Raw genomic sequence first — 27,008 nt, forward strand, 5'->3', positions numbered from 1 at the left:
ATGCGAATTAAAATGTAATTTTCATCTGAAGACGTTAGCTATAATTTAAACCAGTTTACGTATAGTGATAGGTAATTAATTTCAAACAATCGTCACAAATTTAATAAGAGTAAATTACTAAATAATGATCCATTTATAATATTGTTATACCTACTAATCATTTTATGTCACATTTTCCATGTACATAAGCTTCAAAATTTAGTTTGCATGTTCTTTTCATTATTGACTCTGCACATTTTTAATAGAAATGCTTATTAACTATTCATTTAACCTATTTGGTCTAAGTTCGGTATCATTGCACAAATTAAAAAACGGCACTTGAATTTGCCAAAACACATAATTATTCGAACTCGTGACACATGGCTAAGCGAACACTCGCTACATGCTACTTATTTCGAAAAATTTGCATTATTTTGCTATGATAGAGCTGTGATGAGCAGTTTTTTTACCTTGTTTAATTTAATATAGGACATAAAAATAAACCAAAAACTTTACACAGTCTACGGTCACGTAGAAATAATCAAATACGTGCATTCAAAATAGAAAAATCGTCATTGTCCTACAATTTTAAATTTTAACAATACCCTGTTTAATGGAGTAATAGAATGATTTTGAAAACATGCCAATATTAACTAGTAACTAACTAAGTAGACACATATTGTGTTTTTGCAGTACTGTAAGAAAAATATAAAAAAACACTACAATGCAGTAAAAATAGTGGTTTTCAGGTTACAGCTGTCATCACTATGGCGATATTTGGAAATTAAAATCTAAGGAATCAACCGTTTCCATTTGGCACAGGTCTCAGACCGCGGTATAACATTATTAGTTAGCCTCTAATGCATTGTTGCTGCCTCGGAAAATCGCTATTACAATAATAGATCGGAATGTTAGCTCAAGGCAGAGTTGCTTTATGAGAAGACGATGTGAAAAACGACAAACAAAATGAAACGAGGATTCCGGCGAGCGTATTTCGGTAGCGCAACCGGCAGCTATCATGCGAAAATAATTTATAACAGGAGAAAAGAACAAATAATAATATAATTGCACGTTGTAAACGAGGCGCCTACTGAGGTTTTTGTGATTGCACAGTGATAAATATGTAAACTTTACAGAATTGTCGTTTCACGCGAACGCTTAGATGGAAAGTTTTACTCGAAATATTACACAATTATGTAGTATTTTGTTGAAATACTTTACTGAACTTACTGAATGAAATCACCAACACGCATTCTAAAATGTGGGTTAGTGACTTTTTGCATTCAGCTAAAGACATTATAAATTCACATGTTTTTTTGATAACTGATAGACGAAGTAAAAAATAATCAAATACAGTATGAATAATAATTTATCTGTCAACCAAAAAAAACTAAATTGAAAAAATTCAACATACATATTTTTATAGCTCGAATTAAATGACGCAGGTTGTAAGAAGGTGGTCAAAGATTATTTGGCAAATAAGAGTAAAACATTTTTAATAAGCAAAAAACGTTTACCTACCTATTAACCGTTCAAGGTCACTAGGTTTACCTACCTACGTATCTGTATTTGCCAATACTGATTATTTTTAAATTATTATACCTATATGAACTATCAAAATTTGAATTATAATAGCTTCAAGTCAATTACGTTAGTTGTTTGCGGAAACTATGATGGAAATCCCTAGACATTTGAGTCAGCAAATGAAAAAAAAACCTACTTTATTCAAGATATTTTAATACTTACTACAAAAATTTAATCTAAAATTATTTATTATAAACTGTGTTTGAATGACGTTGATAGAACAATTTTATTAAGAAAACATACTGTTCTTAAGAATCAAAAATTTATATGACAAATTGAGTAGGTATATTTTTTATCTTTGTAGTTGGCACCGTACCAGAGAAGAAATGTTCTATTTTTTCCTGTTTGTAGACATTTCTATAAACGCGTTTACGAGTAGGTACATTTAAACCATCTATAATGAAATAACATACATATTAGATATATTTTTTAAAGCAAATTACGCAATATACGACTAAATAACTATGGTTTTAATTAATACGAATTTTAGAAAAATATCTTTACAGTTGTACATAATTTATTGTGTATTATGGCTTAACCTGTATTGTAATATTTAACTTGATTAAAATGATAAGATGATAACATTAAGAGGTGATTATAATTATCCTACAAATACCATAAAATTATAAGCATAATAAAAAATTGCAAATATGAATCGTAATAATTTTGTTTAAATTGTGATAAGGTTGGTACATAAAAGTTTACTGACATTTTGTACTATAAAAAATGTATTTGCTTACATGCCTAGTATTAAAAATTATAACCATTTCGTTTTAATATAATAATTAAATAGTGTTTACGTACGTATACATTTATTTTAATATAGCTAAGGACTTATCAGTGTCATATGATTCTTTTTATTTAAAGTATTACAGGAATGTTTTTGTATATAAAAATAAAATAATGAAACAAAATTAAAACTACTACTACAGTAAAAAACTATACCCAACACCCTATGCTTAAACAAATAATTAACGTTAACAAAAAATACAATAAGATATTTTTATCGCACAGTTAAGTAGTAAATTTCTCTCACAGAGTTGTCAAGACGATTTGGATATCAACGGTAAAAACACTTGCGGCAAATCAAATATTTGCACTCACAGAACAATCACAATTTTTTATTACAGCACAAAAAAATACTAACGAAGGGGTACCACGTAAGGAAATGGCTTTTTTAAATAGGAAAACGCGTGACACGGACGTCCCGGTCTAGCGAGTCCGCGAATACTGACTTAGCTAAACGGCAACTAATCTGGTCCCACTTATAAACCGATTCAAAATTCGAACAGGGAGACGTTTTCTCAAGTTTCCTTTCCAATTATAAAATGATCATTTATCACCCTGAAGATAGTCTCGTATAATTACCAATGAATCCAGGAAGTTGGCAAACTGCGATATTATAAACTTGATTGCTAATTTTTCCAGGTTATGTAGATTTGTATTTTTTTCAATAAGACACTACGGTGAAGATTTGTTTTGTTGTAAAGAACTATTGGGAGTAACTTGGAGTTTAGTTTGAAAGACGTAAGGACAGTAACTGGCGCGCGTATTTCGGTCGTTAGCTGTAGACTGAGGTGAGATTGGCCGCACACGGCGGGCTCGTTTCTATTTCGCAGTGGTCGGAAAATCACGATGATGCACGAGGCCCTACGAATCCATTATTCATGCACGTTTGAAATAATACACTTTTCCCGAACGAAAATAAATCTTTTTCCCGACAATCATGATCTGCCCCAAATCTCGATTTTATGACGTCCGTAACTTTTGGACATTTAGCGGTACTTATTTTTTTATTGCGAAAAATTACCGAGATTTCATGCTAAGGGTTATTCTATATCTCATATTACAATGAACGATAAACACATCAATGATATTTTAAACGAAAGAAAATAACCATTCTTATCAATAATATTTACTGGATAAAAAGAACTTTTTATATACCACTTTAAATTTTCTGTTGAATTATATAAACTTGTCAATTATATGTATTAATAATTTAGGACAAATAAAGCAATTGTCAACAAATCATTTTTTTGATATTTTGCAACAAACAAACAAATATAGAATACTGAAATGTCATTTTGATTTCCATAGTAACGCACGTATATATTAATAATTTAGTTGCTAGGACCACCCTCTTAGCAACCAATAATAGTGGATTGGATTACGGATTTCTTCAGAAATAACTTTTCATACAAAACAGAATTAACTGAAAATGAATTCAATTCTACTTAAAGATGGCTAAACGTATAAAAGAATGCATTGGCATCGTGTTCGGATATATTCTAAAAGTTCCAAATGTCTCGCTAGTCGGAAAGTTAGTTAAAAATCGATTGCAAGATTTTTACTGGATAAACTACCACCGGACAAACAAGAATACGAGCTAAGAAAAACGTGGTAACAATATCAATTATTATTTTGAACTATCATTGAAATTTTATTTTCAAAAATACATTATTGCATAGTGTTGATATATGAAACACAAAATAAACATTTAAGTAGTTGTTCTTAAGTTTATTAAATAATTCAATTACTTACACTAGATTTTATTAATATAATGGTTATGAAACATAATAATATTTTGCGAATTCTATTTTAATTGAGTTTTTTACGTTAACAAACGTTTTACGTAACGTTTCGGGCTATAAACCTATCCTCAAAACGGTTCACTATAATAATAATTATTATAGTGAACCGTTTCGAGGATAGGTTTATTATAGTTACAGTTAAAGTAAATAACTCAATTAAAGTATAATTATTAAAAATGCTTTGTTTTAAAACCATTATAACATATTCTAGTAGGTAATTAAATTATTCATGAAACTCAAGAAAAACGTGAAATGTTTGCTATTGTCAACGAACATAACTCAATAATTAAAGTAGAATTTAAACACATTATTTTATTTCAAAACCTTTATAATGGAGATGTACCACGCAAACGCACTGTTTAATTAACATTAATAGAATTCTACGATAAGTATAAAAAGTAGGTACCTACCAATGCCGCACTATAGGAAATAAGAACTTTTCAGAAATCTCTATTTAACAACAAAACTTACTTGAGACAAGCTAATCGTTGACCGTTTACTTTACCTGAACGAATTTGTCACTTTGTACTGTGTGTGTACACCAGTGCACTTACTATACTTAGATAGGTAAACTGAAAATATTTCTTAATACCAATCGTTTAACTCTGTTTAATAGACACTCTTTACTACTGATATATCAATATATAAAAACTCGTAATTGCAAATGTTTAAAATATATTTAAAAACCATTAAACTTATATCTCAAAACGTTTATAATATCTATAAAACTTATTATTTTATAATTATATTCTTATTTAAAACAACTCGTGTTTTCCATTTTAGTGTGATATGTTAATATACCTTCAAAAGGAATTTTCAAATGATGTTGTTGGTAAATTATTAATAGCATTTATATGATAGATAAAAAATGTTAATAAATTATTATCATTATCATTATAAAACTCTATAATATACAAGAATAGATGACATTGTTTGAGTCACATATATAAGTTTTTGTCAACGTACCGTCAAATGAAATGTTTCACAGAAATACCTACTTTTAGTTTACGAAATATGGATGAACAATAAATTCAACGTCTAATATTAATATTTCAAAATTAACAAGAGTGGTTTTGGACAGACTTTAATTTAAGTGAATGCTAGAGGTACCTAGTGAAAACTCATACAAGGTTCTAACATCGAGAAAAATATAATAAATTATTACTAAATTTATTGTTAAACGCACTTCTTGTCTCATTACTATAATAATTATGTTAACGATTTATAGTAGAAAAACATTACATTTATTTTGAAATTTATATAATTTTATAATATATTAATTATTACGAAAATTGTGTAATGTAAATTATAGCGCCTGTAAACGTACATGGAATTACTTGCATCAATAGTTTGTATTTTAAACTATCGCAATAATAACTGTTTACACGTAAAATTGATGACTGTCTCTCCAATCTCATTATTCAAGCTGTGCTGTCATAGTATGGTGATATTTGACAGATTCAGACAGGTTTGGACAGGTTCGGACAAGTTCGTAGGTAATCAGCAGACGTCGAAATATTCTGTGCGGTGTAGTTCATATTTCTTCCAGCAGATTCGACACTATCGTTCAACTCCGCATGTGCACTCACCAAGCAAGTGCCAATTATTGGGAGAAAAATCATGCAATTTTGCAACTTGCACGATAATAATTATTATGCCTGCAATAATACGTTATATCAGCAATAAATTCATGCACGTGTAAACGGGGTATTAGAATTATATCTTTAAACCTGATGTTATGAATTTAAACTTAAACACGTGCAAAATTTTTCAATGATTTTTATTCTCTAGCTTTTGTTTATACCAACGTCTTAGTTTTATGTATGTGTATTTAAAAAATGTAAATATTTATATTAGTATGTATGTACACACGTACATTATATGGTTGGTAAATAAAAATTTATATGCACTGGATTTAGTAGATGTTTGCACTTTTGCGCATCAAGATGGAATGGTTTATAAAAAGTGGGAAAAAAACAGAAAAGATTTATATTTATTTTTTGATCTCTTTCTTCCGAAGTGGTCCCAGTCTGGCCTCCTTCCAATAAATTCCCCTACTGCATCGGTCAAAGCCACGCTCAACTAACATTGTAAGTTCATTTATTTATAAATAAAATTCGTGAAGTGCGATTGGTACAGCATGTAAGAGTAATCGGTTGGTCACCGTATCTTTGTTATCTTCTTAATCAAATTGATGTCATTAAATTTAAGTGCTTGATTATAATTAATTTTAAATTTAAAATGATTTAAATCTCTCACCCAGGTTGATGTATATACAGTTTTTGTTATAGTATACATATTTCAGCTTAGCGTAACCATTTATTTTGAAAATAATACGTGCACATATAACAAAAAATCTTATAATACCTAATGTAAATATAAGTAATATATTATATAATTGATGTTATTGACATGAGAACACAAAAAGTCTCAAAAGTCTTAAAAAAGTTAATCTAGGATACACGGGTAAATTGTATATCTCCGAAGGAAGGGGTTCTAAAATATTATAAGTTTTGGAAGCACTAGTATAATAAATTGATCCCAATGCTTAGACACAAACAGTAGGTACAACAGATGTGAGCCAGACGTGAGCAAAGTTGTTATTTTTCTCAACATTAATTTTAATTATATCAATTTTTATATAAACAATATACATATTATTAATATGTCCCTACTACTAAGAATTACTTAATTTATTTCATTTTTTAAGTCATATGTTATTATTTCATATTTTAGTAAGTTCATTAATTTTTTGCTGACACTTTTAAATATTAAATACACTTTGTTAGAATCAGTTTTGTAATGAATAATTCAAAAGATGAGTTTATAAAGAGTAAAAATGATGTCCCAATATTATCGTATGATATTTCTGTGAAAACCAGAGACATTCAAGTTAACTTTCACAATATATAAAACTGAAGCTGAAAAAAATACTCATGGACGACTACATTATAAATTAATTACTAACTATTCATTTGACATCAAGGATTAGTTTAGTAAATTTTCCTATTTTACAACGTTTTTCTTAGGTCGTATTCTTATTTGTCCGGTGGTTGTTTGTCCGGTACAAATCTTGCAATCGATTTTTAACTAACTTCCAGACTAGCTAGACATTTGAAACTTTTAGAATATATCAGAACACGATGCCAATGCATTTTTTAATACTTTTGGCCATCTTTAAGTAGAATTGAATTCATTTTCATTTAATTCTATTTTGTATGAAAGGTTATTTCGGAAGAAATCCGTAATCCAATCCACTATTATTGGTTGCTAGGGGTCTGGGGTCCTAGCAACTAAATTATTAATATATACGTGCATTACTATGGAAATCAATATGAATGTCAAAATGACATTTCAGTATTATTTCTATCGAGTACAAATTTTTTTGATCGTTTAAGCTAGTCAAGTCAAGTTTATATTATGATTCAACATAAAATTTGAAAACGTTGTATATAAAAAGTTCTTTTTATCTTGTAATTATTTTACAGCACTTTTCTAACAAGGCAAGTATTTCAACATAATTTTTATTTTATCAAACCGGGTATAATATAAGCATTATTAATACTATCAACCGAAGGTACTTGATAAACTTGCATTTAAGTTTTGTACTATTCCATTTGAGTACTCAAATATAATAGTACAAAGCTTAAATCCATTAGAATATAAGTATTATTATTATGCGGAATTCATATAGTTTAAAAATCTATTAGCGGATACTATGTGCCATGTTTATCAGCCCGAATCAATTTCTACATAGTATGAAGTTAATTCCTATTTACCTTTAACGCGACTAATAAACTGATAACATGCATATTCTTCAAGCCAATGGTCGTTTATCTGATTTGCTGCGTTGGAGTTTCCAGTTTGTTGGTCACATAATACGCAGGAAGAATAACAAACTAGAAAAACTTGTTATATTTGATCAGGATGAAGTCAAAAAAGATGTGTAATAGGCATATGAAAGGATAAAATCAAGAGTAATTCCCGGGTTTTTTACTGAGACAAGGTTTGAATACCGCTATATGTCGAGGAGATAAGAGAGGGTTGCTGTCCGATAGAAAAATTATCCGCGGCATAATCCTCAGCAGTAAGATGTCGACGAAAAAAAAGAATAATATTGTTATCAAACAATATGTACCTAATAATTAATACATAAAGGAGTCAGCATACGTATATCACAACAGTACACGTATGAAAGTGAGTGCGTGCATGCTGAGTCTTTCGAATACTAAGTTAGGAGGATGAAGAGTGAAATCCACGACCTTTTCGGGGCTGATACTATGACTCTTGTCATGTAAATTATCGTCTCAGGAATTATAAAAGAAAATTTTCCTTTCAATTTATTATTCACACGAAGCTGAGGCGTGTGCCTGGTGCTATTGAAGTATCAAGTTATGGACATGAGGAGTTGTAGCCAAAACTAGGGAATCCAATCCCGGGATCCCGGACAATTTTCGATACCTATGAATCCCGGGATTTGTAAACATAATCCCGAAACCTTCAGGATTGATTTTTTTATCAATCACAATCAATTTGTATGTATACAAAAATATGATATTGAAGTATATGTACCTACATAAATGTCTCAGGGGGAATTGCTAGATGTTCCCGGATAATAAATAACCATTTTTTGTTGCATACGCAATCGTAAGAACATCAGAAAAATAATAAATTCGTTCATTTTAAACCAGTTAGACGCCACTGACCTTCTGGCACGTGAAAAAATTCGGCGTCTAACTACCAGTGCCACGGACGTGCAAGCAGGCACTTGTTTCTACGCCGAATTTTTTTTATGTTACCTTTTCTTAAATAAATAAAAAAAAATGTTTTATTTTCACAATATTATCTATATTACAATATTATTTACGCCATTAAACCCATGTATTTCCAAGATTGAACGTAAATTAAATTATTAAATGTCTTCCTAAATAGTAAAAATTATACTAGAATTTTTTGACCGATTTTATCAATGCTATTTTTTGTTTAAATAAAACAAAATAATAACTATTGAAAAAATGCCAATCCCGGGAACGTCAAATTGTAATCCCGGGATCAAATCTTTGGCTTGGGATTGGATTCCCTAGCCACGACCACTTCCGGGGCTATGTATACTGTTATCTCAGAAAGACTAATTAGAAAAGAAAATGTGCTCATAATTTATATACTGAGACCAACCATCTACCCAGTCTATAAGGCTAATATGTGAATAAAAATATAAAAATTCTTGTGGCTATCAAATCTATCACACTAAAATCTATCCATATTAGTGTTCAAATAGTTATGGTTAGTTTATTACTACTACGATACTTTATTAATTTGTGTTAGTAGTATCTTGGAACGATCTATGATGATTATTATACATACTACATTGTATTAAGTTTCTTTTTGTAGCCAGCCACTTTAGTGAAAACTAAGAAAGATTTAAAAATTGTAGAAAATGTATTTTTCTTTATATAATAATAACAATTCAACTCACTAATTCATTCGAAGTAATTAAGGTTTGTTAACGTTTCACGTACGTGGATTGTTTTCCGCAAAGCCGTAATTTCGCACAAACATCTTGCACAAAATGAAAAAGCTTACAAAGGAAAAAGCTTTACACACTTTACCAACTTATAGAGGTTTTTATAATGGCAAACATCATCCTATAAAAGGCCTTTGTAAAATTTGAGAGGGAAATAGATAACGAGGGAGCAATAAAAGTTCTTTAAATATAAGCATATGTTATATGGTGGAAAGGACATACAGAGTTTTTAAAAATTATAAATTTGAAAACACGCCTAAAATTATGATAATACTATCATTTTTTACTACTGCTGCCTACTATAGAAAAAAAGATAGAGCGAAACGCATATTTTATAGAATATAATATTGAAAAGTTATAAAGAGGAAATATAATTTTAATGCTCAATAGTACTAATAAGCATTGTCCGGCCAACATGTCCATGTGGTGGAGAACTACTGGATGCAAACCACATCCTCTGGGAATGTTCGAGAATATGCTCCGAGAGGGAAGAGATGCTTAAGTTGGTCCAACCAGCTGTTGAGCCTATTGAGCCGTCCGACCTGGTCGTCACAAAGGCTAATGACGGCGTCTTATTGCGGACGTGAAGATCTCTTCACATACTTTTGTTTGTCTGTATTGTTTTAGCTTTGTTTTTAGTATCTTATATATAATTAAATTCATTTATTTCTGTTAAGTCTCCGTGCCTTTCTCTCCCATGGCACTTTTTATTAAAATACGTCTTTCAGTAAAATCAGTCAAAACTCACTTGAGAGCGCTGCGATCTCAGTCTTGAGCACCTGTTGCTGAGACATTTCTAATAATAAAAAAACTGCTGATGCTTCACACCAAATGTAGGGTCTCGTGATACGCTCGATTAAGACCGAGCGTGGTGCGGGGCAAGTTGGTTTGGAGGGGTTCATATTTGTGTTGTATATTATAATCCACTGTTTGACTTATTTATCTAGTAATATAGTTCTTGTAACAGTGTAACACCTAGTATGATAATTATGTCTGGTACATTTCAAAAACCTTAATTTAACTATATATATATTTCACTTTCAAATTTATTTAATTTAAGAAATTTTAATCAAAGTGTACCATTGAAAGCGCTTTGTTTATTTCCAGGTACACTTAATACAACAATATAATATTATACTGTATATTAAAGAACTGCATAACCACCTTTTTATTTTGCTAAAGATTTTATATTATGTATATTAAGTAATTAGTTTTCTGTATAGTCCAATACAATACTGAAATAATGCTTTGTTGATAATGTAGTCGTATATATTAAATTGAATCAGGCCTCATTATGTTAAAAAGCGCAATTGCGGCTAAATTATTCCGCCTCACAAATGCGATCAACTATGAAATTTATTTGACATATTTGTATACAGTATCTAACTAGGTACTGAATAATGTATAAATTGACGGAATTAAAAAAAAATAATACTTGAGAAATACCATTAACAATTTGATATAAGGAAGACCATAAATTTTATCATATACACAATCACTGCTGATTTTTTAATTACCTTTTAATTACCACATTTAAATAACACGTTAATTACATCTTTTTTTTCCGACCATGTCCGATCCTAATAGGATCATATGGGCTTCCATAGAGTAGAGGTTTGTATTAACAGTTTTGTTTTTTACGAGAAATGGATGTCAGCCACTTGCTCACCTGTTAGGTCCATACTCTGACTCACACACAAATTGAAAAACAATATGCGTACTTGCCAGACCAAAGTTTTGAGCCTGGGACCCACACTGTGGGTGTTTACGTCATCTAATGGCTAACTAATCAAAACGTGCCAGTCGCGGTGTTAGCACTGAATGAATTTTAAAGGCAGTGAAAAATATTTGTGGTATTTGATATATTATAATATTGTCTACTATTTTTTACACCCCCAAAAATAGTAGATAGTTTAATATACAATGATATGCCTAGCATTCACTAATAAAATTGGTAATAAAATACTTGGTATTCTTGATGGTTTCCACTAAGTTTTACGTGTAAGTTAAATTTAACTATTAATCTATGCCTTGGCACTATCAAAATATTGGGGTTTATTTTTAGGAAATTATGCTATCTACACCTATGATGTAAAGCTATTTTTTAATAATAATTTAAATATTCTTAATAATAATACTATAATAATATGTACTGTATGAGAACTTTTTTTTACTATTGTATGTCGTTTTTACCTCAGTGTAAACGTTGAAAATAAAGTACGAAAATGTGATGTTCCTACGAATTATTCTATAATGCAAAATTTATCATTATTAGCTTTAATATGTCTCACATTCATATGTGTAGGCGTTATCTATATTGAATATGATTCTCTTCAACTTATTTAATGTTTTGCAATCATGTAAACGGTGGATCTCCTAAAATATATTGTTTAATTCATTACTAATAATATATTACCATATTTTTTACCTTATTAATCTAATAATAAATAATAAATATGAGGACATTTTTTGCATTTTTTATTACAATAATAGATTTTATAAAATTTCAACTTTATTTAACTCTTAAATAGGTACATGATAGCAACACTTTTATGCAGGTGGGAATTACTTTTCTAATAGATCATAATATTATTCAATGTTTAATATTGTTATAAATTAACAGTGGCGCCAGTGAATAAAAACTATAACTATTGTATCAGAAAAGTTTATGTACTGCAGATAACTCTACGTTTTTAAATAAAATTATATTTTCACAAAAAATATAAACAATAATACAGTTTGCTTCTGAAAGGCAACATAATGCAAGTAATGGTAAAGGGATTATAATAACAAATACTACAAATACCCATGCCATTAATTTAGATATATACTGTCATGCAAAAAGTGAGGTCACTACTATATGTTTGTATAATTTCACTATATGTTATTAATAACACGCATAACAATGTATTACTGTAAACTATATTTGGAACACTAGGGGTCTTATGCATGAGGTTCCCAAATACATTATAGGCTAAATACTGCTCATTTGCATGCATGAGTGCAAAAATGTAATTCGTTGTTTAGTGACCTCACGATGTGACGTCATAATGTGTCATGGCATCCATATAATGGCAAACATTTAAAATTTCATTATTATTAATTTAAAATTTTGAAATTGTAAATGTGTCTGAAAGTGTGCGAACGGTACCATATAAATTTAATAATGATAAATGAATAATTATTATGAACTTTAAAAAATTTATCAGTTATTTTATCACATTTATTTTATAATTCTACTGTACGAAAGGATACAGTATTCCCAGTAAACATTTCCATTTGGTGGCAATACATACAGTTATATTATGACTAATTTCACTTCAATCACTTCTATTATAAGATGTCAAAACGGAATAAGAATAAATAACATAAATAAAATGGATTTAGATAATAATATATAATGACCTTTGTATAATATTATCATTTATACCAATCACCGCATGACCATTATAATCCATCTTATCTCTCCATTAGAAATACTGCATTTTTTGATGTAAGCGAGATACGAGAGCATTGTATCAGCTACCTATTATCTAGATTATAGACTATGGATCAAAATTACACGTATTTTGTAAACAACACGACTAGGAACTGTTTTTAAAATTTGCAAATGTTTTACAGACTCTACAAAATGAACGAGGGCCTCAAGCAAACGTTTGTTGTAATGAATGTATTATTAAAATGACATTTGAAAGTGACAGATAAAGCAGCAATTTTGAATGATGTGTGACGTCAAATTGCTTACGTCACAAACAGTGCTATACACTATATGGTGGAAAATCGCTTAAATAACTTATAAATAATTTGGAAATCTCATACATACGGCCCTATGTCCGGTCAAGTGTATTTCATTCGCTGTCTCTTGTACTATTCAAACACGTACCTGTATAATTCTATCTGTTATGTACTTATCAATATAAATAATTTATTATATCTATAGATTGTTCGAGATTTCAATTATTATCTGGGTATTGAATTGGACAATCCATCCGCCGTTACTCTCAAAATGAATATGTATTTATATAACTCTAATTTATACGTTAATTAGAACAATAAAATTACATAGTTAGTTTGCGTTAATTATTACCTTGATTGTGGCATGCATTTCAGATTCTTTAAATATACATACACGAAATCTTAAGGAAATTACTCTAAAACAATATATTAAAATAATATATACATTTTAACAAAACCATAGTTGATAATCAAATTCTGATGAAAAAATAGAAAAGAAATTACCTACGATGCAACCTGAATTTAACCTGAGTTAATTGAAAATATATTATAAAATATATTGAGTTAGTAATAAAAAGAAAACATAAATAAATAAAGGTAGATAATAAAAAAAATGTTAAAAATTAAATAAAATCAAATACAAGACCAAGAAACATAATCAATTTTATAACAAATAGTTAAAAATGAGTACATAAAGTCATTTTTATCAATAAATCAACACCATGGATAACGTTGTTTTAGGATAAAAATATTCTATTCATAAGTTTTCACTTAACGTTTTATAATTTTATTAATCGTTCAAGTATATTTCCATATTAAAGTTTCTTTGTGTGTTTATTCGTTATTAATAATGTTTATACAATAAAGTTTATAATAAAAACCTGAGTTTATAGTCAACGGTAGAAACTAATATACCTAGGTACCATTCGAAGATATTTAAAATAAAATTGTATATAGACATATTATATTATATTTATGAACCCAAAATTATAATATATAATATATTATAAGGAAGCAAACAAGAGTCCGCGATGTGATAGAGGTTGCTAAGCAGATAAAATGACAATGGGCTGGAAAATTGCTAAGTTATAAATTAATAGCTTTGCTATTTTGGTTAAATAAATATGATATAAATTAATAATTACTTATGTCTTTCCTAATACAAATTTAATTTGACAAAATGTTCTGTTTTAATTAAGTATTTCAAAGCGGTAAGAATCGCTGTTGCTAATAATTGTATATTCTTTTATGAGTATATTTATAATTAGCATACCTATTACCTTGTAAATTATATTTTTACATTATACTCCTTAATTAGTGTAAATATCAACAATATGTAGAACACAATCTAAATATTTACCCTTGTAAACTTTTTTTATAGAGTAAGCATGCTCGGGTCCACCAAATTACCAAGAGTAAATAAAAATATACAAACGACACGGCGTTTTATTTTTAAACATACAAGAAAACCACGCCTGACAAAAATCTTAGTAATTAAAGTCGACAGTCATCTAGACTAACTTGCCAGTCCACCCACGTCTGACTTCGACCATGTGTTTGCAAAAAAAATACAAATATCCAACAAAAACATATTGGCATTCATTTTATGCGACTGTTATTGGTACTCTTGTATTGTACAAATAAATCTATTTATATTACAAGCAATTTTAATTATGACTAGTCGTTATCAAAATTTATTGGGACGTTATGAAAGGACATTTATTATAATGCCATTTATCTCTGTTAAAAACTTTTGATTCAATTGAATCTCAACAGATGATTTATCGCGGAATAGTTCCGCAACAGTATTCCATTTCCCCTTATATAAAATTATTTCAATAGCTGTAGGTAGAGATCAAATAATATATTATAATATATATATTCTCTAGAGCTCTATGAAAATTAATAAATATATTTTGCTACTTCATCTCAAAACAGATACATGTAAGAAAAGTCTGTTTTTTTTAATGCCCTACATATTATTAAGTGTGTTCTGTGTATGAAAATTGCTTACGGCAATAAGACTCATATTTTGAAAATGTGAGCTTGCAAAAAATAGTGGAAACATTTACAATACGGTAGTTACATTTTTCTTAATAAGTTTGTTAATTTGAAACCCTATACCTGAAATTAGCTTTGTTTATAATTAGTAGCTTTTTGCATACACTATATATACTCGTATATTTGGAGGAAGATGAGGTGGAGCAGATAGAAGGTCGTTGTTGCTTGGTTGTAGAGATGAGAGTTTATTGGTTGATACAAGAATACACTGAATACAATAATAAGGATGATATTGTGAGATTATAATCGCGGATAATGATGTACTGGTGAGATCGTTATGATCAAGAGGTTAATTCTATTAATGAACTGACAAACTTAATTCGAGTGGAATAACGTATGTACTATGCCGATCGAAGGACTCGTGACGGACTCGATAAGTTGAGTGAAGATTCATAGATTGTCCTTCTTATTTATACTAATGCAGTACATATATTATTACAAGAGATATAAATTTTCCTAATTATTAATCAAAATGGATCCTACTAATCTAGTTATGATTGAGGAAACGATGATAATTATTATTGCTCTATTATTTTGTTTTAACAAAAAAACCTACATATTAAAGTGTCACTCATTTAATGCTGAGTGGTATAATTGCTACATATATTTATTTTATTAATTGATAAAACTTATTATCTACAAGTTGGAAAATAGGGAGTATACCCAAACGTTATTTTACATTGAATTTTTATATTTTAATATTATTATTCAGTTTCCAGTGTTTTGTTTTATTTTCAGGAATAATTACTTTGTTAGATTAAAAATAAACATTCATTACTGTGTACTGAAGGTTCACATACACAATATGTTAATGTTGCTATGTGAAAAAAAATCGAGGGTGATTCGAGAATATATTTCTATTTTTTCATTATGTTATGTTGTTGGCATTTGAAAGTTCGTTCTCGTCAGAACAATAAATTTTAAGCGTAAATACGTAAAAAACAAAATGCGTGATTCACTATCCTTAAATATTTACATTTAGTTCGAATATCTTTTACATATTTTTCTGTAGTATTTTCTGGCGTAGATTTCGACAATATGCTGTTGGTGTATTTATAGAATGTTGTATTCTAGAACGGAAAATCATATGTATTTCATGAAACATATTATTGTCGTTTAGTAGTCATTAGATTATTGTGTCAGACAATTTCTAGTGGGTGTCTATTTGTCTTGAAGATTATTAACTTGCAAAATATATAATAAATTGATTAAAATATATCACAATATAAAACAAATTAGAAAAATTGCTTATAATAATAGTACGGTAGTAAAATTTCTTATTCGAATACATATGTTAAAGTTGAAAATTGATTAATAAAAATAGTTTCAATATTTTATTTGAACATCATCATCATCATCATCATCAGCCTGAATCTATCCACTGCTGGATGAAGGCCTCGCCTCTTCAAGTTGCTTCCACTTCTCTCGGTCCTGTGCATTGCGTTGCCACGTACTTCCGCAGAACTTTATCATTTCATCGATTTAGCGGCCTCTAGGTCTACCTTGTGGACGTTTTGTACTACTTGGATACCACTGGATGACTAGATTTGTCCAACGATTGTCTCTTCTTTGAGCTATGTGTCCAGCCTATCTCCATTTAAGGCTTTTAATAAACTCTATTACATCGCAAACCCTTGTCTGCTTCCTTATCCACTCATTCCTCTTTTTGTCCTTTCGCGTTATGCCCAGCATGCACCTCTTCATACCACGTTGTGCTACTCTAAGTTTATGGATCTCTTTTTTACTTAGGGTCCATGTTTCACACGCATATGTCATCACGGGAAGCACACACTGGTTGAACACTTTGCGCTTTAGGCAAAGTAGAAGGTCACTTTTGAAGACATTATTCAGGCGGCCAAAAGCACTCCAGCCTAGCCAGAAGGAAAACCAAGAGCGATAGACAGGCACAAAACGATATGGAGTTTTCATCACTTTGCAAAACCCTCCGAAGGAAGATTAGAGAAGACCTTCGTAAATTCAATGTAAGCCTCATACAAGCAATTGTGAAAGCAGGCAGAAGTTTAAACAAAAACAAGCAATGCTTGTCGATAGGAAAACGTCAAATCACAGCACGAAAAGCAAAAGATGGTTCTATCGTCAGAAATTGGGAACACTTGTTAAGCCGAGTTGAAGAGTTCTACAGCGATCTCTACAGTGATGACACTGACAATACGACTATAGACTTAGATCTTCAGAGAAATGGAAATTCGGAAGACCATACTCCCGAAATTACATTCTGGGAAGTAACCCATGCTTTAAATTACATGAAAAGTGGGAAAGCCCCCGGGGAAGACGGTTTAACGATAGATATCCTCAAAAAAGCAGGAAAGGATGCAAATGAAGTACTTGCACAATTGTTCACAGCCTGCATATGCAAAGAGGATGTCCCAGAGGTATGGAAAAATGCCAGCATTGTCATTCTTCACAAAAAAGGTGACAGAGAAAACCTAGCAAATTATCGTCCAATAAGTCTACTCCCTATTCTCTACAAGACGTTCACAAAAATTCTCTCAAACCGTCTGCAAAATGTACTAGACGAGAACCAACCGAGAGAACAAGCCGGATTTAGAGGAGGATACAGCACTATGGACCATATCCAAGTCGTCAGAGAAATCATAGAGCGGTACCAAGAATACAAACTGCCACTATGCATGGGTTTTATAGACTATGAGAAGGCGTTTGATTCGATAAAAAAATGTTCAATACTCGACGCACTCAGAAAACAAGGAATCCCTGGACGCTATATAAATATTTTCAATAATATATACAGTAGCGCAACAGCATCTGTAAATCTCCATAAACCATCGCGCAGATTTCCTATCAGCAAAGGAGTCCGACAAGGTGATACAATCTCACCTAAACTATTTACAGCTACCCTTGAAGACTTATTCAGGCAACTTGACTGGAATGACAAAGGGATCCCCATAAATGGAGAATACCTGAGTCATCTGCGCTTTGCCGATGACATAGTAATTTTCTCGCAAGACTCAGAAGACCTCCAAAGCAGAATGCAGGAACTCGCTGAAGTAAGCAACAAAGTAGGTTTGAAAATAAATGTAACAAAGACGAAAGTCATGTTCAACTGCTTTGCAGGCCAAAAAGAGATCCTCATCAATGGCACTCAGCTCGAACAGGTGAAAAGCTACATCTATCTGGGACAACAAGTATCTATAGATGGATGTATATTTGATGAAATTTTGAACATAAACAGCCACATAACCTAACAAATCGCAAGAAAAGAGACGTTAAGGACTTATATACGAATGTAGTTAGATTGTATTGGAAGACACACAGAAACTTTACCTTTCCTGCAAACTTTGGAAGAGAAAGAGGTACAGCAAACAAAGGAAAGTTGAATCTTTCATGGAGGTGGCCAAGACACTTTTTGGCATGACAAACCATGAACGAAATTAACTATTGAACATACATAATTTTGAAAAACACTTTCTAAGAGAGTATATTATAACCAACAGATAAAATCTTTTTTTGAAAAAAGTAAGCCACCCCGACGGGGAATTGTACCCTGTATCTCCCGGGTTTACGCCCCATCCGTCGCCTCATCCAATAGTTAAAATTTGTCGCAATTAGTATGTCACTGCGTAGCATATACATATAGATACATTCTTAAATCTTGTGAATTATTCGTTGAATAAAAGAAATGGTTAATTAAAAATTAACTATGTATACTGCTTTAAGACATGTAATATTAAACTTTGAACCTCTGATACGTGGTATAAAAATAATATCATATACCATCGTTATTAGATTTGAATATTGATTTATATATAATTTGTTGTGAATAATAATTATGATCTAATATTGTATTATTTTTATTTTATTTCAGGTAGAGCACGTACATTGTTAAAAATATATTAAATACATTATATACAATACTGTTTAAAAGACTTACTAATGATTATTTCTCAATCCCTATTTAAGGAAACTATTCATCCAAGACAATTAAAACTATGTCGTGTAATAAGATACGATTTGGTATTGTTTCTAAAATACTAAATAATTTATTTATTTTCTTAATACAATGTTCTTACATATGCATTGTTCAGTTCTCGACACATAGCATACCAACTCATTAAATAAATTAAATGTATACCAGGTAAATCAAATCACAGAAATATTAGGCTATATTTATACTGTCATCAAATTAATATACCTCATTCCATCATTTATTTATAAATAGGGACCAAGTGTAACAAGCTGGCTTAAATAATGCTGTCATCTGAGAAAATAATATTTTCGCAGGGCCTATCTCGTATACCTCGACATCCAGGTAAATTTGACCTTTAGTAAACTCTGCGTAAAAAGGATTATTCAGAATGCCTACCTCAATGTGTTTTAACTCTCCCGAATCATTGAAACATTAATCAAGCTAGGTTTTCCTCGATAAAATTCAATAAGTATTACAATAGTCTAAATGAAATTTAAATAATCGTGATTGTATGAGGCGATAGATATTTCAGTTTTTTATAGTTATACCAGTAATAATGAAAAATATCACATATATATCAACTTATAACATGTGTATTTAAATATTGTGACTACGAGTAGATAGTATTATTAAAACACGTTATGTGGTGGGTGCTTAATACACATAAACTTTTCGATTATAAATTAAGTTACGTTCAACTAATTAACCATTATTTTAGTTTCACACTAACATTCTAAAACCACCAATATGATAATTTTGTAAAAATATATTTTTTAATATTCTCCGATATCTCGAATATAAATTACACTGTAAACTTTAGTAAAATCCTCAATGTTTTAAATACAAATAAAATTAAAACCGATATAATCAATTATAAAACTTCTAGATTTACTTTATTTGTGTTATTATAAAGTCTGTAATGTCTCTAATTTACATAGCAATCACATTATAAATTCTCGATAATATATTTTTTGTTATTTAGATAAATCAATTTATACAAAGCCTAGCAGTTTTTTTATCTTTCCTATAAAATTTCACTTTTGTGATACCAAAGAACTTAACAATTTAACGACAAAATAAAGATTTTAAATGTTTCGGGTTAAACCGATCAAATAAACAGTTTGAAATCGTTTTAACTTAAGTTTAATAATTAATCAACATCAAACGTACTTATGAGTGACACGTTCAACTTATATCTCTCTATCAAACGGGAAGTATAATATAAAATGTTTAGTCATAAATAAAATATTCATACATCTTTATCTTCATCTTCATTATCCATTTTAAACCGATTGAAAATGTTATTACTACATGCTAAGGCTAATAGGTACTTTATCTAAATTATATTATTCCTCTCTATTTGGGGTTAGACAGCATCGTAACTATTTCAATATTAAATGTAGCTAACGTGAACAATGGGAATGTGCTATAACTAAATAATTCTCTGAGGTTTGCAAGGATGTAACTTGAAGTTGCGTAACTAAATTTGTAGGTACAATATTGTTATTTTTAGACAAGCTGTAGTAGTTACGTATTTACTTAGAAATAACACAGAAAATCTTGCAATATTCAGACAAGACTATTAGATAAGTGTTTACTTAGTTAAAACATTGAAAAACAATTAAAATAATACACGTGCTTAACTTAACACTCGAATGTATTTAACGTTTGATAAAAATCTTTACAAATATATATTTAATCAAAGTAATTTGATACGTTAGGATCATGGCCCCCACAAGGGGAGGGGGCTGACAGAGCTCTAGCCTGAGGGCTTGGGGTAGTGGATCGACCAGCTAAGTGTGATTGCTACACATAGCAAATTTTCTATAATACTAAAAAAAGTCGCCCGCGGCACTAATTTACTTCAAGGCTATCGAATATTTCAATTATGTGGTTGTGCGTTGGATTTTGGTGTGATATGATGATTGGTATAGTTAAATGATAATTACCATGTAGAATTTGGGAAACACTACTGTAGACCATCACACTGCCCTTAACCTTAGCGATAGGTAGGTGGGCCCGCCAAAGATGTGGGGGCCATGATTACGATAGGTACCGTTTGATTTATGTAAAAATATTGCAACATTTTGGGAACGTGAGGTCTAGGTACTTAATTAAAATTTAATACTTCAATGTAATTAATACTGAGGGCTATTTATTTATCTTTTTGATCTGAATAACATAGTATTATATAAAATGTACTATTTATTTATATCCCAATGTAAATATTCAACCTGCTCATTTTTAATTTACTTACATAGTTTTATTTGAATCAAAAGGTTTGTTGAAACTTTTAAATTAATTTTTGAATTAATGCTTCGTACGAGTCTCTCAAATAAAAGCCTTATTAGGTTTAAAAAGTTTAAAGCAAACACTAAATATTGGATTGAGACTTTTTGGTTTAAAGAAAAATAGATTTCGTGTAGGTACTTGACCAAAAAAAAAATACGATAAAAGATATAATACAATCAATAAGGTTTGGATTAAAAAGCATAATCAAATTAGAATGATATGTGTTTATACACAGTTATTGTTGTTGTATTGTTAAATAAAATTATTATAAATAATTTGAAAATAGTAATATTAGTTTTAATCTATTTGCCATGATGGTATCTCCGAAAAATGTAAACATCATCTGACGTTTACGACGTTTAGTAAGAAAATTTTAAAGGTGGACTATAATCCAGTGTTACCATATCGGGAAAAATCACGGGCTCTAAAAATCTCTTATTTGCTAATTGCAGAGACATTAAATTATATTTATTGTGTTATTATAGTTATTGAATTTATATTGTTTAGTTTTCGTATTTTTGTCTTCGTTTAACAATTACTACAAAATATTTTACCTAAACAATGGGAAAGAGAAATTTTAAATATGGTATTATTTTCAATTGAAAACGGAACGAAGCCATCTATGATGAGGTGAACCATACGCAGCGACGTTTTAAGTTATACGAAAAGAAGTATAACTTAAAAAATTAAAGCAGAGTTCTTAAATCTAAACTCTAAAATGGGTACCTACGAGTACATATAAAATAAAAAATGCAATAGTTATTTAAAATAAAACAATGTTGATTATGAACTTAATTAATCACCCATTAGTATACTTGATTTTCTAGTACATCATATGGTATAATACACCAACACACTTATTTCTTCAATGGTATAGTGTAAATAAACCATTCAATCCAACAACCTATAATGGTTGGCGAACCTTTTTACATGTGCGTGCCAAAATTTTCCAAATATTATTTTTCGATCGTTTGACGTGCCGAGCAGTTTTTCATGGAGAAAAAATTGAAAAAAACGCTTTAAGAATTCTTGAAATTACAATAAAATTCTTGAGATTCTATCTTTTTCCGTGTCTCTAGCCGAAGGCGTATCTTTTGTTCTTTGAATATTTTTGTTTTCAAAATTTTCAAAAAGATAATGGGAGCATTTTAATCACGCTTCTTCATTTTATATTCCCCATCGCTGAACAGTTTTTCGTATTTAAGCGATTATGTTTGAGGCAAAATTACAAGCAACTGTGATATTTGAATGACTGCTGATAAATTTCAATATGTTTGTTGCTTGAATATTTTTATTTTTAATGGTTTGTCTCAGAATACCGTTTACTGACGAGGTTCTACATACAACTGTCCCAGAATACAAAATACATATTGCTTTATTGACTTCAATATTCATGCCATACTCCTCAGTCTACCAACTTTGAAAGTCTCCGCTGCTTGATTCTAATATATATATATTTTTTTTTTATTTCGACTAGCCGTCTTAAATACGTTGTATTTACTCAATTAAATAAAATGTATGTGTCTTCACTAACACTTGCGACAGCAAACATCAGCTGGATCTAATAATTGATGTAACCAATACCATAACTTCCTATGATAATGAAATTTGTTGACTACACTGCCATCGATATTTAATATCAATGATATTATAATAGTTTATTTCATTATTTATGATTTTTACATCTGAATAATGTAGTTTGAGATTAGCACGTTATATTAATTTAAAATAAATAGTTTTTGGAATATAATAATCTAATTTAATAATTTATTAATCTAATTTAAAACAGTGAAAATTAATACTTAAACTATAAATTAACATAACAACGACTTGATGTTATTGCCAATATTGAATAAATAAGATCCATTATTTAAAAACGTTATTGAAAACAAAAAACGTAGTAGATTTATTTTCTCTTACGAATGCTCTGCCTCCGTACTAACAAGATAAGTCATAAATTAATAATTTTATAATATTATCATGAAGAATTTAAGGGGATTTCCATTGTCAGTGAATAAATCTTAACAACTCAGCATTCATTGAAGCTTTTTTGATGAAATTTGCATATTTTAACAAGCAAAATTTCACCAGTGCTTCTCGCAAAATAATAAAATCCATCCATTTGAAGGTGAAAAATCTTTTTAAAATCTGAAAATTGCATGCTCTGAAGATAGAATTTTACATAAAAATGAAAAATTGCACGGAAACAAAACACAAAGCTTTAATATAACTCTCAGCACCATAATATTAAATTAAACTTACCCTATAAACATAATTTACAGTTGTAAAATTTTGTGTAGAATATAACAGAACTATCGCAAAGAACAATCATAATATTAAATTTAAACCTTTAAGTGTATATTTAATTATCATTTCATTTATTTCAAATTATAATGCAAACAAACCCATTGTTCAATTGTATCAAATAAAGTTTCATGAGTATAATAAATAGATGTAGAAAAGGCTACCTTCTTTTCTTAAGAATAAATTAAAACAAAAATTCTGTCATGAATAAAGTACGGGATTTAATAGTCAAAGCGTGTCTTACTTTTTCGTTAATTTTATGTCTTTATTATTAAAAAGGTAAGCTTTTTAACATTTTCCATTTCGTGATAAAATGCAATGTTTTCGTCAACGATAAAGATAAGCTTAGGTATATTACGTTTCGTTTCAGGTGAAAATAGTTTTATTTAAATTGTATTGTGTTATTATTATTTAAACAATGACAACCACAGAAAAAATGAATGACTGAATTATTATTCATTTAGAAGATTAATATTCAAAGCGTTTATTATTTTTTTAATAATATATTTATTATATTAGGTAAATTATGAATTTTTATTTTTCAAATAAAAATAATTACAAGTCGGCTATTTTTACTAAATACATTATTTTAGAGTTGAGAACAACTCTAGTGACGTTAATTTTACTTAAATTATATTAAACGTAGCGGTACATAATTCAGTCACCATGCTCGATCTTAAGAAAATCATATGGAACTCCACAGAATGAAGGTTGTACTAGCAGATTTTTGTTTATATGAGAAATGTATATTATCCACTTCTCAACATATAATTAGGTCAATACATGTGAATTTTCCAGACAAGGAAATCGAAACCGGGACCCACGACATTATAAGCCTGACGCGTAATCGATAAGCCTCATATATAATAATGCTTACCTATCGCTTTATTTTTTCAACATAAACCACAATGTTACATATACAATAATAACAACAGAAAGTAATATATTTAATATTCTTACATTTCCACGTTCGAATCAAATATATTATTATAAAAAGATATTTTCTTTGATTATTTATTTTTGAGTATTTGCATTTAGTTTGAATTGGTTAAAAGGGAAAATGATAAGTAATTGATTTTAGTGACATGTTTGAAAATAATTCAGTGATTGTAATATATATATATCGATAGTTTAATAATTTGAAATGTTCTGAAAATAGTGATGTGTTAATATTGTGACACAATAATTGGTGTTATATATATATATTAATTGAATTATAGGAAAGAATAAAAAAATATCAGTCTGTCTAGTACAGGCGTTCTTAACCGTGTGCCCGCGGAGCCATTTTCGTGCGCCCCCGGCAAAGTATCAAATAAGATAAAAATGGATTCATTTCCCATTGCAAGAGAGATGAATCCTTGACGAACTTTATGAATTATCATTGTATTATTAACCAAGAAGCATTATGTGCCAAAATGCCCAAATGATTATCCTTTGAACAAGTCATGAATGTCGTTCTGAAAATAATCAACAATATTCGAACAAATCCTTTATCACACAGAATATTTAAAGTCCTTGTACAAAAGGATAATTCCTTACAAGCTGACCTTATTTTACATATCGACCGTGTTTAGGAAAACAAATTTTACAGGAGAGGCAAAAAACGTTGTTTGAGAGTTTTTAGTTTAATATATTTTTTTAAAATAGTCATATACATTGGGTGTATGATGATTGATGATTTGATGTAATATATTTTCGATCTAATAATAATTAAAGAAGTTATTACAGAAAAATCATTAAAATTGCGGATAAATGCTTTTTTCCATAAATTAAAAATTAATTAATCTCAATTAAAACCTGAATTTAGATAATAATTCGGTATTTGCGGCTTACTTCCTTTTTATAGAACGTGTATTGAGTTGTATACATTGTTAATATCTAATAAAAGCACTTTTAGAAAAATCGAGGGTTACGCCCTTTTTCCTAAACAAGTCGATATAGATATAAGATGGTTATGTAAGGCTAAAGCTCTTAATTGGTTTTTTGATCTTCTGGAAGAGATTACAAAAAAATCATTTCAAAAGGTCAAACATTCGAACAATCAGATAACTATCATTGGCTGATGGACTTAGGTATTTTGGGCACTGATATTTGTAAAAAATAAACAATTTAAATCTTGAATTTCAGGAAGAAAATAAAGATATAGCAAAATTGATTAGTTCTATAAAAGCTTTCAAAGCTAAAATACAGTTTAAGATAAATATTTTTTCGAAAAATTTTCTTGTACATTTTCCAAAGATGAAAAAAGTAATGGTTGATAATATTTTTGTAGTAAAATTATTTTTTACTCATCTTAAAACGTTTTTAGAGGAATTTGAAAATAGATTCCAGCAATTTTCCATTATCGAACCGATGGTTATATTTTTTTTAATCTTTTCAATACAGACATAGATATTACTAAAATTGCTAATTCCATAGCGGAAATTCTTCGAGAAAACACACCAAAAATTGAAGATAATATCTAACGAACTGACTGAAAACATTTGGCATTTAGCTGACCATAAAAAGTATCTACCCTCTTTTGGAAAAAGGAGCTTACAAAATCCTGTTTCGGTTCCACATATTTGTGCGAATCTTTATTTTCCACCACAATCAAAAACAAGATCTCGACATACTATTACCAACCTTGATAATTGTTTACAATTGGGATCATCATCTTCCACTCCTGTCTTTGTCAAAGGCAATGTCAAAGATCGCACGACAATTTGAATATTTTTTTTTGAATATGTATTTTATCTCTTTTTATTTTCTATCTATGAATCTGTATGGGTGTTTTATGCTTCTTTTGTAAATGCCCTTACAGGTGTTTAAATGTAAATAAATGAATAATCTACCGATATAACAAATGTAACACATACTAATGCGCCCGCTACCGCAAAAAGGTTACGATCCCCTGGTCTAGTTTAATATTAACGCGTTGAAGTGGGTTCATATTCGTACGCGAGACTTAGGAAGCGATAATAATAATTTTCAGTCTGAAACGACAATACGA

General features: G+C 29.5%; 2 protein-coding genes across 8 annotated transcripts in view; both read right to left on the bottom strand.

Moving 5' to 3' along the window:
• Nucleotides 1-3,137, bottom strand: part of LOC147067746 (uncharacterized) — a 54,929-nt gene extending 51,792 nt beyond the window's left edge. Inside the window, exon 1 of one of the 2 annotated variants that reach the window (XM_085953047.1) lies at nucleotides 2,932-3,137. The gene's annotated coding sequence lies outside the window, so the exon portion shown is untranslated. The remainder of the gene's footprint in view (nucleotides 1-2,931) is intronic. The other variant, XM_085953048.1, reaches the window with a different exon arrangement.
• dnc (phosphodiesterase dunce) overlaps nucleotides 1-27,008 on the bottom strand; it is an 847,926-nt gene that overhangs the window by 444,613 nt on the left and 376,305 nt on the right. The gene's annotated exons all lie outside the window — the stretch shown is intronic.

Source organism: Rhyacophila brunnea, unplaced genomic scaffold (assembly GCF_057557595.1).
Source record: "Rhyacophila brunnea isolate RB1 unplaced genomic scaffold, BYU_Rbru_1.0 scaffold_3, whole genome shotgun sequence".
NCBI lineage: Eukaryota > Metazoa > Arthropoda > Insecta > Trichoptera > Rhyacophilidae > Rhyacophila > Rhyacophila brunnea.